The sequence below is a fragment of the Rhinoderma darwinii genome, chromosome 1, assembly GCF_050947455.1.
Source record: "Rhinoderma darwinii isolate aRhiDar2 chromosome 1, aRhiDar2.hap1, whole genome shotgun sequence".
Taxonomy (NCBI): Eukaryota; Metazoa; Chordata; class Amphibia; order Anura; family Rhinodermatidae; genus Rhinoderma; species Rhinoderma darwinii.
In genome coordinates this window covers 661,308,030-661,328,643 of record NC_134687.1, presented here as the reverse complement: position 1 = coordinate 661,328,643, position 20,614 = coordinate 661,308,030, and the positions used below count along the sequence as shown (strand labels likewise).

General features: G+C 42.0%; 1 pseudogene; it reads right to left on the bottom strand.

The window, feature by feature from the left end:
* Positions 1-372: 372 nt before the first annotated feature.
* The window catches only part of LOC142708446 (uncharacterized), a 118,269-nt pseudogene continuing 98,027 nt past the window's right edge, over positions 373-20,614 (bottom strand).

The following is a 20,614-nucleotide window of genomic DNA, read 5'->3' as shown; positions in this document are numbered from 1 at the left end:
CTTAAAACCAGGAAGTAAGCAGGAATTGCTAGCGCCCATTAAGAGCGGTAAGCCGCCATATATAATTTATAGCAGCGCTACTACGCGATATACTACGCAATTTACACGCAGATCGAGTCCCCAGTACGGCTCAGGTAAGGATCAAATCATCTATCTCTATGGAGGTGCCCATACTCACCTGTGCATCCTCTTTAAGGTGTTAGAGGTTCGTTTATACAGCTTATTTATGCCTGATATCTAGGTACTGCATGCCCTGTATTTAGTTCTATGATGTATATGATATATGATGTATAAAATGTATTTCTATGATGTAATACACTCAGGGATCACCACCCATAGGGTCTCTAAATAAACATACTCATCACCACATAATCATGGATTCTTTAAAGACACATCATCCAATGCCACTCCACAGCAATAGTCTTCATGTAACGTTCCATTTTGTTCATATTCATGCCTTAACGCTTTACATAGATCATCGCTAACAAGTGACACCCCGCTCATCCTATGTGCACAGAAAATAATGCACACTCAAAAGTGTACGATTACCTAAGAACATCTCCAGTCTCCTGACACTCTCACTGGTGTTCCTGCTATTGTGATAACTGTACCTGGGATATATGTTACTGCTTCTTCCTATTGTTTTTAAATTTCATCGTCTTATTCTGTAAATATTGACCGAGTTGTATATATTATACTATATTTAGTCTACATATGACATATTATGTTATGCTGTGTACTATATAGTAATCCTCCAAACTCATGATATGCTATAATATGAATATATGTACATATTTTTCTAGTGCCCGACGAAGGTCTCGCGACCGAAATGTTGACGTTGCATGTATAGCCTCTGGCATTTATCCTGAGAAACAAATAAAGATAATTTTGAACACAATCAAGGTGTGCAGACTACAAATGCTTGGAGTTGTAGTTCTCTCCTCTTATACCTCCTCCCTGTAATGTCCTCTGATATCACATAATAATAGTCTGGACATGCTGGGAGTTGTAGTCCTCTCCTCTTATACCTCCTCCCTGTAATGTCCTCTGATATCACATAATAACAGCCTGGACATGCTAAGAGTTGTAGTCCTCTCCTCTTATACTCCTCCCTGTAATTTCCTCTGATGTCCCATAATACCAGTCTGGACATGCTGGAAGTTGTAGTTCTATACTCCTCCCTGTAATGTCCTCTGATAACACATAATAACAGCCTGGACATGTTGGGAGTTGTAGTTCTCTCCTCCTATACCCCGTCCCTGTATTGTCCTCTGATATCCCATAATAACAGTCTGGACATGCTAGGAATTGTAGTCCTCTCCTCTTCTATCCCTCCCTGTAATGTCCTCTGATATTACATAATAATAGTGTGCCGGAAGTCATGGCTCAAAATATAGTAGACTGAAAATTACACAAGTGTTCCAACAGACACTCACTCCAAGAATGTTATCCAGATTCTAATTATGTATTAGATCGATATGTATCGATAGAGGAATAAAACACACAGACCATGCTCGTATGTTTAAAGGAACAGTGTCACCACAATTTTTTTTTTAATATGTTAAAGATGTTAGTGCTTTATTAAAAACGTTTGGATTAATTAGTGTGTTTGTGTGTTACTTTTTCTTATTTTTACACTTTTTCTTCCCTATGGGGGCTGCCATTTTTTTTTCCATTTCTGTATGTGTCGATTAACGACACATACAGACATGGAATACGGCAGCTCCAGTCCCATAGGGACTGCGAACGGGGCCCGTTCCATCCACTAACATGTACGCCGCTGTGTGGGAACGGCGCATTGGCTAATGGAAGACCCAGCCACGAGCCATTTTTAATGTCCTGGTGGAGGGAAGGAGGTTGTCACTCAGGATTTGACGGTACATGGCTCCATCCATTCTCCCATTGATGCGGTGAAGTAGTCCTGTGCCCTTAGCAGAGAAACACCCCCAAAACATAATGTTTCCACCTCCATGCTTGACAGTGGTGACGGTGTTCTTTGGGTCATAGGCAGAATTTCTCTTCCTCCAAACACGGCGAGTAGAGTTAATGCCAAAGAGCTCAATTTTAGTCTCATCTGACAGCACCTTCTCCCAATCACTCTCAGAATCATCCAGATGTTCATTTGCAAACTTCAGACGGGCCTGTAAATGTGCCTTCTTGAGCAGTGGGACCTTGCAGGCACTGCAGGATTTTAATCCATTACGGCGTAATGTGTTACCAATGGTTTTCTTGGTGACTGTGGTCCCAGCTGCCTTGAGATCATTAACAAGTTCCCCCCCCCGTGTAGTTTTCGGCTGAGCTCTCACCTTTCTCAGGATCAAGGATACCCCACGAGGTGAGATTTTGCATGGAGCCCCAGATCGATGTCGATTGACAGTCATTTTGTATGTCTTCCATTTTCTTACTATTGCACCAACAGTTGTCTCCTTCTCACCCAGCGTCTTACTTATGGTTTTGTAGCCCATTCCAGCCTTGTGCAGGTCTATGATCTTGTTCCTGACATTCTTAGAAAGCTCTTTGGTCTCGCCCATGTTGTAGAGGTTAGAGTCAGACTGATTAATTGAGTCTGTGGACAGGAGTCTTTTATACAGGTGACCATTTAAGAGCTGTCTTTAATGCAGGCACAAGTTGATTTGGAGCGTGTAACTGGTCTGGAGGAGGCTGAACTCTTAATGGTTGGTAGGGGATCAAATACTTATTTCTCTGTGCACAATGCAAATAAATATATATAATTTTGACTATGTGATTTTCTTTATTTTTTTTTATATAATCTATCTCTCACTGGTAAAATTAACCTAGCCTAAAAATTCTAGACTGTTCATGACTTTGACAGTGGGCAAACTTACAAAATCAGCAAGGGATCAAATACTTATTTCCTCCACTGTATATAATCTATGTATTGCTTCCTAATAAACCAGAGAATCAGATTGCACTTAAATGGTGTCAAGTGTGCTAATTTCTCTACGATGCATCGTAATTCTTGAATGCTCTCCCACCATTTGAAAACAGATATAGACTACAATGAGGTCCAGTTGATGACCTACCTAAATTGATGTCCCTAACACTGGTGTCTCTGTTTATAATGTGGAGGTACATGTAGAATCTGCGGAGTACATATAATAAGGTGGTATAATAATGGGGTAAATAATACAGTTACCCATAGATATGTGGTACGTCGTGATGCAATCCTTTATGCACAGGTCAGTGTTGCACTGATAAATGGTTTCCTTTCTTATTCCCCTTTTGGTACACACTCCACACCTTTGCTGTTTGGGGAATTTTGCTTGGAAAGTGTTGTCCTACTATAATACGGGCACTCTTGCTTGCAGCATATGTGTTTCAGCCCACCCCTTCCTAGTTCCCAAATATTAAGACCTTGATAATCACCTCTTAAAACAGAAGAAATGTTCCCCTCGGGCCTGCACAACTGCATACTTTTTCATCCCTGACTTATGGGAGCCATAACGTGTCAGTTTTTTCATAGACGTAGTGGTATGAGGGCTGCTTTTTGCAGGACGAGCTCTAACTTTTTATTAGTATAATTTTTGGAAACATGAAACTTCACTTTTTCTTCCAATTTTTGCAATGCAAGGTGAGCAAAAACAGCAAATCTGGCTTTTTTAGTTTTTTGGTTCACCCCGCGGGATAAATAATATAATAATTTTATAGTTCAAGCTGTTACGAATGTAGCAATAACAATTACTTACAGTGTATTTTTTTTTCAATAGCTAAAGACTTGATAAGGGAAAAAAAAGGCGATTTTTAAATTTAATAATTCAAACTTTGTTTTCTAAAACATTTTCTTTTAGGTCTTTTTTTTAGTCCCACTAGGTGACTTGAACGCCTGATCTTTTAAACACTGTTTAATACATTGAACTACCTATAAAGTGAAAAGCATTAAAATGGCCAGTCTTACACGGTCAGCAAGCCTATTAGGCTCGGCTTCTGGCAAAGCCTACTAGGGTTCCATACAAGGCAGAACTGTAGGCCATTTTTAGGCCTCCAGTTGCCTTAGCAACCATTGGCACCCCCGCAACACCTTTAGATCGGCTGCAAACCACTTAAATGTCACTATCACCTGTGGCTTATGGCGCGGGCTCAGCTTCTGAGTCCGCGCCATCAGCTTGTCGTAACTGTATGAAAAAATGCGGCATCACCTTGCTGCTCATTACGTACAGTTACAACAAGTGTCAGCATGGGGTTAAAAAATGTTTAGCTAAAAACATAGTTTCACGAATTTGTTATTTTCTGATGTTATATTACCTTTAAGGATGTTTTCAGATGTTGCAGTGAACATGACATAGCACAAAAAATAAAAAACAAAGTTTTGCTAGTTTTTGATAAGGTTGTGATTTTTACAGGTGAAAAGTTTATTGAACATATATCACCTGTGACAACTGCAACCACAAAGAAAACGGCAGTAAAACACAAAAAAACAACAACACACATGCTTTTATTTTTTTAAATGTGTTTTATTTTTTTGGGGCAGTTTCAACCACAATTTCTATATACACCCTTAGACTACGTGGATATATAAAAAGTCTTGTTTTTTATACAATTCATTTTTTTGGGGGTTGCATTTAACATTGATACAATAACTTTATTGTATAGTTTGTTTGATTACAGAAGTACATCGATGTGCATATTCTCTACTGATCACTGTCTTATGTGATATTTATTGTATAGAAAGATGTGAGTACAGGAATACAAGTATGTGTATGCTCTCTACTGATCACTGTCTTATGTGATATTTATTGTGTAGTTAATTGTGAGTACAGGAAAACAAGTATGTGTATGTTCTCTACTGATCACTGTCTTATGTGATATTTATTGTATAGTTAGATGTGAGTACAGGAATACAAGTATGTGCATGTTCTCTACTGATCACTGTCTTATGTGATATTTATTGTATAGTTAGATGTGTGTACAGGAATTCAAGTATGTGTGTTCTCTACTGATCACTGTCTTATGTATTATGTATTGTATAGTTAGCTGTGTGTACAGGAATACAAGTATGTGTATGTTCTCGACTGATCACTGTGTAATGTTATATTTATTGTATAGTTATATTGAGTTTGGCAATACAGGTATGTACATATATTCTACTGATCACTGTCTTATGTGATATTTATTGTATAGTTAGTATTGAGTACAGAAATACAAGTATGTGCATGTTTTCTACTGATCACTGTCTTATGTAATATTTATTGTATAGTTAGATGTGAGTGCAGGAATACAGTACAGTTCTCTACTGATTGTCATGGCGCGGGGTGTGGACCCACTGGGCCGTACCGTGTAGCTGTATAGCAGCTGGCCAACTAGGTACAAAACAATCTATAGTCTCGAAAGGGTACCTGAGGCAATGTAGACAGTAGCGGTGACACAACTTGACTTTCACTGTAGATGGCACAGAGGCACTGTAGCACGGGATACAGGGTACAGGCAGCGGGAACGGGTAACACTGGGAACTGGAAAACACTAGGAGACCATTTGCAAGACAAACCTTAGGTACACAACAACGCTCAGGCAAGGATCATGTGGGCAGATCCCTTTTATAGTGCGGCAGCATTCTTGGCTAATTACTGATTATTAACAACTGGACGCGTACTGGCGCTTTAAGGCAGTGCACGCGCGGGCGCACGCCCTGCGGGAAACAGTCCAAGAACCCAGAAGTGAGTGCCGGCATCTCCCTGGAGGGAGATGCCGCCGAGAACACAGACGTCCATGGCTGCGGCCGTCAGAGGGTAATTCTGAACGACGGTCCGTGGCCATGGACGTTACAGTATCCCCCCCCCTCTAATGTCTCCTCTTCTTGGGGCCAGAGCAGTAGAGAAATCTCTTCACAAGGACAGGGGCATCGATGTTCTCCTCTGGCTCCCAAGTCCTCTCCTTTGGACCAAATCCCCTCCAATCCACCAAATAAAGCATCCTTTCTCCCACTTTCTTGGTTGCCAGGATCTCCCTCACTTCGAAAGTCCCTGATGAACTGCCAGGAGCCACGCGAAACTAGGAGTCCTGGAGTAGCGGTTCAGGACCACAGGCTTCAGCAAGGAGACATGGAAGGAGTTAGGGATCTTGAGGGTAGGAGGCAGCTGAAGCTTGTAAGACACAGGATTGATTTGTAGCAGAATCTCGAAGGGTCCGAGGAACCTGGGAGCAAACTTGCAAGATGGCGCCCTCAGCCGGATATTCCTGGAAGACAGCTAGATCTTCGTACCTGGAAGAAACTGGGGAGGTTCTCGTCTTCTAGTGCCTGCCTTTCTTTTCGTGTGGTCCACTGCCAGCAGAATAGAAGATCCTGTCTGTTGCCATATCTGCAGAAAGTCCCTGAAGGTAGAGTCAGCTGCAGGCACCTGGGACATAGTGGAGACAGGAAGAGGTATATGAGGATGTTGGCCGTAGATGATGAAGAACGGACTGGTGGTGGTGGACTCACTAGTATGGTTATTATAGGAGAGCTCAGCCCATGGGAGCAGCTGCACCCAGTCATCATGTCGTCTGGAGACAAAGTTCTGCAGATAATTCCCCATAATCTGGTTAACCCTTTCGACTTGTCCATTGGACTGAGGATGATAAGCCGAGGAGAAGTCCAACTTTACAACGAGGAGGCTACAGGGTGCCATCCAGATCTTCCAGGTGAACTGGACCCCTCGATCCGAGACAATATGCAGAGGCAAGCTGTGCAGATGGAAGATATGTTGAACAAAGAGGTCGGCCAGTCGAGCAGCAGAAGGCAGGCCAGTCAGGGGAACAAAATTAGCCATTTTAGAAAATCGATCCACCACCAACCAGATCACACTGCATCCAACAGAGAGAGGCAAATCTGTGACAAAGTCCATATCAACATGTTGCCAGGGGGCATCGGGCACAGGCAGTGGTTGGAGCAGACCGGCTGGTCTGGAGTGGGCAACTTTGTTTGCTACGCACACCGTACAGGAGGAGACAAAGTCCATAACGTCTTTGGGCAGCATTGGCCACCAGAACTGGCGGGCAATTAGGTCTCGGGTCTTACGGGCACCCGTGTGACCTTCCTGCTTGGAACTGTGACCCAAGCGAAGGATTCTTCCTCTGTCTGCCAGATGTACAAAAGTCCTTCCCAGAGGAATGTCTCTAACTTGCAGAGGGTTAACAGAATAGATGCAGGAAGGGTCGATAATATTCTGTGGGGACTCCACAGTGTCCTCTGTTTCAAACAACCTAGACAAGGCATCGGCCTTCAAATTCTTGTCGGGAGGTCGGTAGTGGAGTTCGAACCGGAACCGAGCAAAGAACAACGACCACCTGGCTTGACAAGGATTTAGCCGTTGAGCCGTCTGTAGATAGGTCAGGTTCTTGTGGTCCGTGAAGACCGGGATAGGATGAGCTGCGCCTTCTAGTAGGTGTCTCCACTCCTGCAGGGCCAGCTTGATAGGCAGTAACTCCTGATCCCCAATCAAGTAGTTGCCCAGTCTTGCCTTTCGAATCTCTCTGGAACAAACATGCACCGGCACAAAAAGAGGAAGCGTCCACCTCTAATGAAAACTGTAGGGATACATCAGGGTATGAAGAATAGAGGCTGACGTGAAGGCCTATTTTCAGGTTTTAAATGCGACTTCTGCTTCTGGAGTCCACACCTTGGCATTCATGCCTTTTTTAGTGAGGGTGGAGATGGGAGCTGTTAATAAAGAGAAGTTGGAAATGAACAGCTGTTAGAAGTTGGCTAATCCCAGGATGCATTGTATGGCCCTTAAGCCTTGGGGGCGTGGCCATTCTCGGACAGTCTTTACCTTCTCGGGGTCCATTTTGAGACTCTGATCGGCGATGATATAGCCCAGAAAGGGAAGAGACTTCTTTTAAAACACGCACTTCTCCAGCTTGGCATAAAGATGATTCTCCCTTAATCTAAGCAACACCTGACGGACATGACTCTGATGAGTTGCAAGATCTGTGAAAAAATCAAAATGTCATCGAGATACACCACAATACAGACATAGAGGAGATCACAAAAAATGTAATTGACAAATTCTTGAAACACAGCGGGGGCGTTACACAGGCCAAAGGGCATGACCAGATATTCGTAGTGTCCATCACGTGTATTAAATGCAGTCTTCCACTCATCACCCCAGATTAGATTGTAAGCCTCTCGCAGGTCTAGCTTAGAATATTTTTTTGCCCCCCGTATGCGATAAAACAGTTCCGAAATCAAAGGCAATGGGTACCTGTTCTTCACCATGATCTGGTTGAGGCCTCAGTAGTCAATGCAGGGTCGGAGGGATCCATCTTTCTTCTTGACAAAGAAAAATCCGGCTCCGTCCAGGGATGAGGAATTATGTATGAAGCCCCTCTACAGATTCTCCTTAATGTAGGCTGACATAGACTGGGTCTCAGGCAAGGAGAGAGGGTATACTCTACCGCGAGGAGGCGACGAATCAGGAACCAAGTCGATAGGGCAATCATACACTTGATGTGGTGGCAATGTCTCTGCTTCCTTCTTGTTAAAGATATCTGAGAATAGAAAGTAACAAGGAGGCAACCCTGCCAGTGACTGATGTGGAGGAAACTGAGGAGGATAGATATGCACCAGACAGTGGTCGAGACACTTGGGACCCCACTGGAGAACCTCTCCAGAGTTCCAATCCAGGACTGGGGCATGTAGACGGAGCCAAGGCAATCCCAGCAGCACGGGGTTGACGGCTTTGGGCAGGACAAACAGGAAGATGAGTTCAGAGTTAAAAACTCCCACTTGGAGTCTTAACGGCTTGGTCACAGACAAAACTGGTTAAGGCAAAGGCAGTCTATCTACCGAGGCAACGATCAACGACCTTTCCAGTAGAACAGTGGGCAACTGAAGAAGATCCACAAGGTCTTGGCAGATAAAATTGGCTGCAGAGCCAGAGTCCAGATAGGCAGAGACTGGACTGGGCCTCTCGCTAGCGACGATTTTCACAGGAATGAACAGTTTGTAGAGTTCACCGTTAAATGCAGTATCACCCAGTGTTGTCTCTCCAACCAATCCTAGGTGTTGTTTTTTTTGGCTTCCGGGGACACAGACGCACGACATGGCAAGCGAGACCGCAATATAAACAGAGTCCAGAGGTGCGCCTGCGCTGTCTCTCTTGAACGGACAGTTTAAGCCGATCCACCTGCATCGGAAACTCGGATGGGGCAGTAGGAGGAGGCAAGAGGGGTTGCTGGAAGTTGGGCGCCAGTCTAGGAAGCCGTCTCTCCTGTCGAATCTCTTCAGATCTCTCTCTGAGCCTTATGTCCACTTGAGTAGCAAGTAGAATCGGGTCGTCAAAGGCCGCTGGTAGATCTCGAACAGCAAGTTTGTCCTTGATCTCGGGCAATAGGCCATGCCAGAAGGATGCTACCAAGGCTTCATTGTTCCAGGACAGTTGTCCAGGAACTGGATGGTGTATTCACCCACGGAGGCGTCTTCCTGGCGTAGGTTAAAGATAGCAGTAGCTGCCGACGAGACTCATCCAGGCTCCTCGAATATGGTACATAATAACTGCACGAACCCCTGGAAGTCTCGGGTCTCAGGTCCCTGTCGTTCCCAGATTGGATTCGCCAACACCAGGGCCTTGCCGGCAAGTAGAGACATAATGAAGGCGATCCTGGCTCTGTCCGCAGGAAATGCTTGGGTGTGCAGAGTGAAATGGATATGGATTTGGTTCAGAAACCCCCTGCACGTACTTGCGTCTCAATGAAACTGAGGTGGCAATGGCAGCAAGAACCGAGGATCCAAACTGGAGCTGCCAGGAGATGTATCAGGAGGGTTAATCGGAGGAGCTTGAATAGGAGCGGAGAAGGAAGTAGCTAGCGCCCCTAGCTGCTGTGCCATGGAGTCTACTGCCGTAAGAAGTTGATCTTGTCGTGCTCGCAGATCCTGCAAGTTCGCCTGCATGGCTTGGGAGGGTGACAAACCCTTGAATTCACCAGCGGGGTCTATGGCTTGAGCGTACTGTACCCTGGGTGTGGACCCACTGGGAAGTACCGCGTAGCGGGATAGCAGCTGGCCAACTAACTACAAAACAATGTCTATAGTCCAGAAAGGGTACCTGAGGCAATGTAGACAGTAGCGGTGACACAACTTGACTTTCACTGTAGATGCTACAGAGGCACGGTAGCACGGGATACAGGGTACAAGCACCGGGAACAGGTAACAATGGGAACTGGAGAACACTAGGAGACCATTTGCAAAACAAACTTTAGGTATACAACAACGCTCAGGCAAGGATCAAGTGGGCATATCCCTTATTATAGTCCAGCAGCATTCTGGGCTAATTACTGATTTTTAACAACTGGACGGGTACTTGCCCTTTAAGGCCATGCACGCGCGGGCGCCCGCGCCCTGCAGAAAACAGTCCTAGAACCCAGAAGTGAGTGCCTGCGTCTCCCTGGAGGGAGATGCCGCCGAGAACACACGACGGTCCGCGGGCATAGACGTTACACTGATAATTGTCTTATGTGATATTTATTGTATAGTTAGATGTGAGTACAGGAATACAAGTATGTGCATGTTCTCTACTGATCTCTGTTTTATGTGATATTTATTGTATAGTTAGATGTGAGTACAGGAATACAGGTATGTATATGTGCTCTATTGATCATTATCTCATGTGATATTTATTTTATCGTTATATGTGAGTACGGGAATACAAGTATGTGCATGTTCTCTACTAATGAATGTCTTATGTGATATTTATTGTGTAGTTAGATGTGAGTACAGGAATACAAGTATGTGCATGTTATCTACTGATAACTGTCTTATGTGATATTTATTGTATAGTTAGTATTGAGTACAGGGATACAAGTATGTGCATGTTCTCTACTGATCACTGTCTTATGTGATATTTATTGTGTAGTTAGATGTGAGTACAGGAATACAAGTATGTGCATGTTCTCTACTGATCACTGTCTTATTTGATATTTATTGTGTAGTTAGATGTGAGTACAGGAATACAAGTATGTGCATGTTTTCTACTTATCACAGTCTTATGTGATATTTATTGTAAAGTTAGATGTAAGTATAGGAATACAAGTATGTGCATGTTCTCTACTGATCACTGTCTTATGTGATATTTATTGTATCGTTAGTTGTCAGTACAGGAATATAAGTATGAGTATGTTCTCTACTGATCACTGTCTTATGTGATTTTTATTGTATAGTTAGATGTGAGTACAGGAATACAAGTATGTGCATGGAACAAGGTACGGAAAGCACTAGGTTATCACGTCGGTGCATACGTAGGGCCTGCAATAGTAACTATGTAATATACATCATCAGATGTCCATATGGCCTAGCTTACGTGGGAGAGACAACTCAGTGCATACGTGTTTGCATCAAGTAGCACAAGTCCACCATAAGATGTGGCAGCATCCTCCACCCTATCCCGGCACACTTTCTTGAACAAAAACACAATATATCACAACTACATTTCCAAGTACTTGAGACTATACCCATTCCAAGAAAAGGCGGAAATAGAATATTAACACATAAACATAGGGAAGCCTATTGGATCCACACCTTACAAACTTTACATCCTAAGGGACTCAGTAGAGAGTACGAAATCAGTAGCTTTTTATACAAACATGACATTACGTTAACATATGCCTTAATAAAAGCAATTATTGACAATACCATGATACAGATCTCTGACATTTACTCATTTATTCATTATAGTTTTCACTCATACCTTCAACAATTTTGTTGTATCTATATTTAACCATTATATTTACTTTGAATCTATGGAATAGCCTACCGCAGGAGCTGGTCACAGCAGGGACAGTAGATAGCTTTAAAAAAGGGTTAGATAATTTCCTAGAACAAAAAAGTATTAGTTCCTATGTGTAGAAATTTTTTTCTTCCCTTTTCCCGTCCCTTGGTTGAACTTGATGGACATGTGTCTTTTTTCAGCCATACTAACTATGTAACTATGTAACTATGTAATATTTCCATTACAGACCTAAATCCTTATATCCCTGCAATACTGGAACTGTGAATGGCTAGTCTCATCCCCATGTATCCTTCCATTATGGTATGGTCATTGTGACGATTGCCGATCTTAGGTCACATCACAGGGGTGAACTAGACTACTGAGCTTATTAATTTACCATATAAATCCACGCCCACCCACTCTAGATGACAGAATTATGCTAAATTACTCACAGTATGCGATCATCACCTATACTTATCTAGGCAATAGGGGCCTACGTCTCTATATTCCCGTAACACTGGTTATAATAACTGATTATCTAAATGGAACATAAAATACAGGTAACGTTCCTCACATTCCGAAGATTAAGTTCTGTAAGACTACAAGGAAGAGCCTTATTAATATTTAAAATTTAATACACAATAGTGCAGTGCATTACAAAAAATAGTTGTCAGCTTAAAAGATGAAAAATATACATACAATGTATACAATGTATACAATGTATACAATGCATACAAACAGTTTATGACTGATGTACAGCAGTGATATCCTGGCTGTGGGGACAGCTGAAAATATGGGCAGTGACTCCAACCGAGATATGGATCCCCAACGACTGACACCGACCCTTACTTCTCCTGGCATTTTAAACCCAGTTTTTCCCCCCAGTCCTCTAGCTTGTGATGTCACTGAGAGGAGGCTGTTCATATGATAATGAAGCATACTCCTCCCATTACACAGTTGTATTTCTGTAGAGAAACATAAAAGTGATCATGTGTCCTTGCAGGAATCCACTAGAAATATAATATTGCCTGCATTCACCTGTGCAGACATTTACCAACCCGGGCATATCAAACACCACTGTAATAGGTCCATGTTTTTAGCCAACAGTTAATTCCAGGTAGTTCCTCTGGGTGTAGGGATATGAATTTGACATATATATGAGGGCTATTTCCCCTGATCATAACTAGCTATGTGGGTCACTACAAATATCAATTATGATGTGGTTTGCCTTGATATATCATATTTTCTTTGAAACATGTGACAATGGCCTATGCTTACCTTGTCCACATAGCAGACACACCACAGGCATCCATTTGCATAGCTTTAGATGTTTGGTCAGGATGTGTGGGCAATTACTTCTAACCTTGGGTGAGAATGCTATCTAAGGCTAGACACAGGCCCTGGTCATAAATTCTTAATCAACATATCTCGCACCTCGGTGAGGAAAGGGCCAATTAAACATTTGTCAGACAGTGGACGTCCTTTGATGGCCAAAGATATGCATTTCTTAGGTAAATCAGATGTATCTTCTGTGTCAGAAGGAGTTATGAACTGACCTCTTAATAACCTACTTTTGATGATATTACCTATAACACCAGAGTCATACACACAGTAGGTTCTCTCTATATGTCTATCTTTTTCCTGTCCATCTTTTTCCTCTGCATCTCCCCCCCCCCCGAGTGTCAACCACTCCCTTGTGTGTCTCTCTTTTCATCTTACATTTATCATTCCATATAGACACTTTAGACCACCACATATATTAATCTATGTATATGTCCACTAGCCACATGCCAATAATATATAGTGTATTTCACCACAGAGATGACTGGATCCATCTCCAATTAATTGTATGCTAATTGGACATGTGTCCTCACACAGGCTTACACAAGAACGCTCGGTATAGCGGTGACCATTTCCGGTCTACTGGCACATCCGGTTACATTGCGCTCCATATGATTGTATTCCACACATGCACTTCCTTTCTATGCCTCTGTGTATCCCTGTAGGGCAGCTCCTGGCATCATGGGGACACCCCCCACTACACACTGACGTCAGTTCTGATATCAGCGTTACCCATGTGACCTACACTACCACTCTCAGCAGTTTTTAATGAAGGTATCTACTTCATTCTAGCAGCGCCTCCTTTAGCGGTCAGCCACACCTCAATTGCACAGGATCCAGCATTACACAGGTAATCGCATTTATCATTCCATGACAGTCAGTCATCTATTTTCATCATTCACATATCTAGTACTTGTAATTCTATTAGACTGTTTTTGCTTTACAATTTCTGCCCTGCTTCCTTTACCTGGATATAACTAATTCTATTATATTGACTGCTTGTAAATTATGTGCCACATAATGTCTATTCATGATTTATACTTTCCTAAACTATTACTGTAGATACGTCGATCTATTCTATAATGACCTCACAGCTGGTGGATTCATATCTACTTCCTACACTACAGGATTTGGTGTGTTTAACTGTATAATATGTACCATCTATTATATACCTATTGCATTTCAATATGTATTCCATAGGAAAACTTTGTGACGATTAGATCAGAATATATTTAACTATCTTCTGATATTGCTTCCTATGAAGCTTTCAATACGTTTTTTGAGATGTACACTACCGTTCAAAAGTTTAGGGTCACTTAGAAATGTCCTTATTTTTTAAAGAAAAGCACAGTTTTTATCAATGAAGATAACATTAAATTAATCAGAAATACACTCTATATATTGTTAATGTGCTAAATTACTATTCTAGCTGCAAACGTCTGGTTTTTAATGCAATATCTACATAGGTGTATAGAGGCCCATTTCCAGCAACCATCACTCCAGTGTTCTAATTGTACATTGTGTTTGCTAACTGTGTTAGAAGGCTAATGGATGAATAGAAAACACTTGAAACCCCTTGTGCAATTATGTTAGCACCGCTGTAAACAGTTTTGCTGTTTAGAGGAGCTATAAAACTGAACTTCCTTTGAGCTAGTTGAGAATCTGGAGCATTACATTTGTGAGTTCGATTAAACTCTCAAAATGGCTAGAAAAAAGAAAGCTTTCATGTGAAACTCGGCAGTCTATTCTTGTTCTTAGAAATGAAGGCTATTCCATGCGAGAAATTGCCAAGAAACTGAAGATTTCCTACAACGGTGTGTACTACACACACAGGCTCTAACCAGAGTAGAAAGAGAAGTGGGAGGCCCCGCTGCACAACTGAGCAACAAGACAAGTACATTAGAGTCTCTAGTTTGAGAAATACATGCCTCACAGGTCCTCAACTGGCAGCTTCATTAAATAGTACCCGCAAAACGCCAGTGTCAACATCTACAGTGAAGAGGCGACTCCGGGATGCTGGCCTTCAGGGCAGAGTGGCAAAGAAAAGGCCATATCTGAGACTGGCTAATAAAAGGAAAAGATTAATATGGGCAAATGCACACAGACATTGGACAGAGGAAGATTGGAAAAAAGTGTTATGGACAGACGAATCGAAGTTTGAGGTGTTTGGATCACACAGAAGAACATTTGTGAGACGCAGAACAACTGAAAAGATCCTGGAAGAGTGCCTGACGCCATTTGTCAAGCATGGGGGAGGTAATGTGATGGTCTGGGGTTGCGGTAAAGTGGGAGATTTGTACAAGGTAAAAGGGATTTTGAATAAGGAAGGCTATCACTCCATTTTGCAACGCCATGCCATACCCTGTGAACAGCGCTTGATTGGAGCCAATTTCATCCTACAACAGGACAATGACCCAAAGCACACCTCCAAATTATGCAAGAACTATTTAGGGAAGAAGCAGGCAGCTGGTATTCTATCTGTAATGGAGTGGCCAGCGCAGTCACCAGATCTCAACCCCATAGAGCTGTTGTGGGAGCAGCTTGACCGTATGGTACGCAAGAATTGCCCATCAAGCCAATCCAAATTGTGGGAGGGGCTTCTGGAAGCATGGGGTGAAATTTCTCCCAATTACCTCAGCAAATTAACAGCTAGAATGCCAAAGGTCTGCAATGCTGTAATTGCTGCAAATGAAGCATTCTTTGACGAAAGCAAAGTTTGAAGGAGAAAATTATTATTTCAAATAAAAATCATTATTTCTAACCTTGTCAATGTCTTGACTATATTTTCTAGTCATTTTGCAACTCATTTGATAAATATAAATGTAAGTTTTCATGGAAAACACAAAATTGTCTGGGTGACCCCAAACATTTGAACGGTAGTGTATATACTATTTATTCAATACTGCTTATGACAATATATATTGTATTGTCTGAAGTTTAAAATTTATATATGTATGAATTGGCAGTGCCTGAAGAAGGTCAATGTTTGACCAAAACATCGTACTGATACTGGCATAATAAAAATTCATCTTGGAAAATCACTCCTATCTGGTGTGCATAGCACTTCCTTTCTACTACCGTGTTTCCCCGAAAGTAAGACAGTGTCTTACTTTCTTTTTATCCCCAAAAGCCCCACTATGTCTTACTTTCGGGGTATGTCTTATATTAGAAAAAAATTGTCTAATTTTTTGCACTTTACTTTATTATTTATTATTTTTTTATTACTATGGTCTGTCCCTCAAAGGTCAAAAAAGACCTTTGGGGAACTTTATATATATTTTTTTCTTTCTTTTACACCATCTTTTCCCCTGTAACTGGAGCTGCACAGCAGCCCCAGTTACAGGGGAAATCAGCCCTCTCATAGTGACGATTGTCACTAATAGGGCTGTGCTGGGTCTTGTTAGACCCAGCAGCAGTCTGTCACTAACGGGACCCGGCGATCATGTGACCTGTCACATGATCACCGGGAGGAATAGAGACAGCGCCGCTGCTGCTGTCTCTATTCCTATACACAGCGTTCATTGAACGCTGTGTAAAAACACATCGGAGAAGACAGAAGCAGCTAAAGCTGCTCCTATCCTCTCCTCAGGGTCCCCGGCAGTCACTGACAGCCGGAGACCCGACATTCAGCTGCCCGATCGCGCGGGCAGCAAGTTAAAACCCGAGCCGTAAAAAGTCTATGGCTCGGGTTTTAAGGAGGAGGCGGCATTGACAAGTGCTGGGGGTGACGTATGGAGAGGGGGGCGGCGCGGAAGTGGGCAGGAGGCGGCAATACCCCCGTGTTTCCCCGAAAGTAAGACATATGTCTTACTTTCGGGGTACGGCTTATATTAGCCGACCCCCCTGAAACCCCCGATACGTCTTACAATCGGGGGTGTCTTACTATCGGGGAAACACGGTAGTATGTGCACGTTCTCTACAGATCACTGTCTCATGTGATATTTATTGTATAGTTAGAGTTGAGTACATGAATATAAGTATATGCATGTTCTCTACTGCTCACTGTCTTATGTTATATTTATTGTGTAGTTAGATGTGAGTAAAGGAATACAAGTATGTGCATGTTCTCTACTGATCACTGTCTTATGTGATATTTACTGTATAGTTAGATGTGAGTTCAGGAATACAAGTATGTGCATGTTCTCTACTGATCACTGTCTTATGTGATATTTATTGTATCGTTAGATGTGAGTACAGGAATATAAGTATGTGCATGTTTTCTACTGATCACTGCCTTATGTGATATTTATTGTATAGTTAGAGTTGAAAACAGGAATACAAGTATGTGCATGTTCTCTACTGATCACTGTCTTATGTGATATTTATTGTATAGTTATATTTGAGTACAGGAATACAAGTATGTGCATGTTCTCTACTGTTCACTGTCTTATTTATTGTATAGCTAGATGTGAGTACAGGAATACTAGTATGTGCATGTTCTCTACTGATCACTGTCTTATGTGATATTTATTGTAGTTAGATATGAGTACGGGAATACAAGTATGAGCATGTTCTCTTCTGATCACTGTCCTATCTGATATTTATTGTATAGTTAGATGTGAGTACAGGGATACAAGTATGTGTAAGTTCTCTACTGATCACAGTCTTTATTTGATAAAAAAATTTCATTTGTATGTTTTGTTTTCAATAGATGTTTATAAATGTTATTTTTTAATAAGTTTAATATTTTTATTTCTGCCATTATCCTGAAGGCCAAAACAGGCTCAGTCCTAAAGGGGTTATTAACCCCTTAATACCGAAGGTATTTTAAACCTTAGTGACCAGAGCAATTTTGGCAGTTTTGCTATTCACAGATGTAACGCAGTATGTGTTTTATGTATTGATGTGAATTTTGCACTGTTTTCTTGTCTTGGGACATGTAGTGCTTCCTTTTTGTGGTATATATGTATAGGTAACATTTTTGTTACTTCTTTTTATAGCCGTGGAAAGACAGAAAAAAAAGTATAATTTTGATTTTTCATCATTTAAAATGTAAGGCTGGGTTCACACGACCTATTTTCAGACGTAAACGAGACATATTATGCCTCGTTTTACGCCTGAAAATAGGGCTACAATACGTCGGCAAACATCTGCCCATTCATTTGAATGGGTTTGCCGACGTATGGTGCAGACGACCTGTAATTTACGCGTCGTCGTTTGACAGCTGTCAAACGACGACGCGTAAATTGACTGCCTCGGAAAAGAAGTGCAGGGCACTTCTTTGCCACGTAATTTGAGCCGTTCTTCATTGAACTCAATGAAGAGCAGCTCAAGATATACGAGCGTCACAGACGCCTCGTATATTACGAGGAGGAGCATTTACGGCTGAAACGACGCATCTGTTTTCTTCTGAAAACAGGCTGTCATTTCAGCCGTAAATGACAGCTAGCGTGTGAACATACCCTTACAGTTTGAAAATGAAAGTAATTGTATCATACAAATGTATTGAAATATATTTTTTTATCCTGATCATAATGACACCTGACTGGAGGTGTAGTTTATCTTTTTTGACCAGAAATATAGTATAAAACACAAGTGCTCCTTTTTTCAGTTGCGCACTAAAATGTCTTAATTTATTGTTTTACACCATGGTATTAATGTATGGGTAATGGACTTGAAGTCCAATAAATAATGGTAAAAAAACATTGTGTTCTACAAACTAGACACTCTAAAGTCTATTTCTAGCGGTTCAATTTCTGTTTTAACCCTTCATACTTTTTACAGAATTTGTCCAAACTTGAGCCAACAAAATGTAAATTGCATTTATTTTACAAAAGTGGCACTTTTCTTAAGCCATTTCGAAACAACATATGACATGCTGGTAAAAGTGACACCTTTTCACATTCTGCTATTTCTCCCATGTACGGTGATACCAAATATGTGTGTCTAATCTATTAGATGGACCCGTTATAGAGCATATCATAGAAGGAGTCCATTTTGGCTTTTGAAGGCCTTTTTACGCCAGAGCTGATGTTAGGGAACCACGCTATATTTGCCGTGAAACTGCAGGTCATTTTGACAAGTATATAATGTCCTGCTAATATTCATCTAGGGGTATAGTGAGTATTTTTAATAGGTGGAAAGAAATAAAAATAGGTTTTTCCAGAAAATACAGTATTGCTGCATTTTTACAGTGAAACATTATCCAATAAGCAACCCTCCCTTTTGGTTCTCCCTAATCCAATAAGCAACCCTCCCTTTTGGTTCTCCCCACAAAAACGGTGTGAAAGTAAATGAGTTAATAATGTGGGACTGTATGATAAATTTCAAAGCATGGATAGTTACAGAGACAAGGATTAGAGGGACAGGTAGGGCAATAAAATCGCGTGTCCCTTCATATGCCATTTTTGCTGCACACTCTGCATCGCTTTTGGGGGTATTGTTTTTTTATTCAGTAGCCGGCACAGGGTATACAAAGTGACGTTCCACAAGCCGTCGGACAACTTCTGCCTCATGACTGTGTCTGGGGTCAGGGGACTCAAATAAAAGGTGTTCAATTATGTTTTCCAGAAATTGAAAAAATTTATTTTGCCCATTTGATTTTTTGTACAGCACAAAGCCGTTGAATGTTGACATCTGAATAAGGTGAATGGCCATCTTTTTATACCAGGCGCGGGATTTTCTTTGCACCAGGTATGGCTGTAAAGCTTGGTCAGATAAATCCACTGCCCCCATGAATTTATTATACTCGGTGATGCAGAGCGGCTTCTCTTTATCAGAGGTGGCACCGCGTTCCCTCACTGTCACTTTTGTGTCTGTGTGAACAGTGCTTAGCATGAATACATCCTTGCGGTCATTAAATTTTATTGCAAGAAGGTTTCTACGGCAAAGACCACTTGATTCCCCCCTTCTCAGGCGTTTTTTCACCAGCTCCTGTGGCAAGCCCCTTCTGTTTTTGCAGATTGTTCCACAAGCCCCTATGTCAGCGGCATGCAGGTGCTTGTACAAGGGGACGCTGGTATAGAAGTTATCAGTGTATAACTGATAAACCTTATTCAGCAGAGGCTGCATCAAGTCCCAGACTATTTTGCCACTGCATCCTAGCTCACTGGGACATCCTGGGGGGGGGTTAATATCACGGTCTTCGCCTTCATAAATTCTAAAGGCAGATGTGTACCCTGTACCGCTCTCACAGAGCATGTAGATTTTAACCCCATATTTTGCTCTCTTTGAGGGGTTGTACTGGCGGAATGAGAGCCCGCCTTTATAACTCATCAGCGATTCCTCCACCGCTAGGTTTTTTTTGGGGTTGTACACCGGCATAAATGACTCCTCCAAAATTTTTATCAGGAGCCTTATTTTATACAGGCGGTCACAGTCTGGATCACTACGGGGGGGGGGGGGGGGGGCTGGTGATTGTCGTTAAAATGAAGGAAGCGCATTAGCACTTCATATCTGCTTCTGGTCATAACGGCTGCAAAAACAGGTGTGGCAAGTGTAGGGCTTGTTGCCCAATATGACCGGATTGAGGGCTTTTTCACTAGCCCCATGTTGAGGATGAACCCCAATTTTTTTTTAAGTTTGCCAGTATTTGTGGGGTGCCACTGCTTTGCATAGGAGGACGTTGGCTTTTT